Below are 753 nucleotides of genomic sequence, written 5' to 3' on the forward strand. Positions count from 1 at the left end.
CTTTTACTTGTTTCAGTCATTTGACTGCAGCCATGCTGGAGCACTACTTTAAGGGGTTTTCGTTGAACATATCGACCCTAAGACTTATTCTTTCTAAGTCAAGTTCTTATTCTAACGGGCTCTTTTGCTGAACCGTTAAGTTACGGGAACATAAACACACCAACGCCCTTTGTCAAGGACACAAAGACACACACACACACACACACACACACACACAAGTACACACACATACACACACGCAAACACACACACATATTCACTCGCAAGACTTCGTTCGGCCCGAGGCTATAGTAGAAGACACTAGCTCAAGGTGCCACGTAGTGGTTTGGAAGCAAGTTTCTTATCACACAGCCACGCCTGCGCCCTACAGCCACGCCTGCGCCCTACGGCCACGCCATATACGACGGGCTTCATTCAGTTTCCGTCTATCGGCATTGTCTGGATAATATTGGTGGAATATTTTCTACACTGTATAAATAATATAGCGCTCACGGCAGAGTTCGAAAGAAGAGTTTCAGCTTTGTGGGGCGAGCCTTGTAATTAAGGCTTGTCATGTCATTTATTTCATATATATATATATATATATATATATATATATATAAAGCAAGTAATAAAATGGCAAGGGTAAGTCACTATTTACTCCCGCCCAAATATAATACTCAATTGCGAGATTGCCATGCAATTTCTAGCACTTGGCTATGAATAATTGGGTACACTACCAGCAGGATATTGGATAAGTACTATCCCTTAGTT

This window comes from Octopus bimaculoides, chromosome 4, assembly GCF_001194135.2.
Source record: "Octopus bimaculoides isolate UCB-OBI-ISO-001 chromosome 4, ASM119413v2, whole genome shotgun sequence".
Taxonomy (NCBI): Eukaryota; Metazoa; Mollusca; class Cephalopoda; order Octopoda; family Octopodidae; genus Octopus; species Octopus bimaculoides.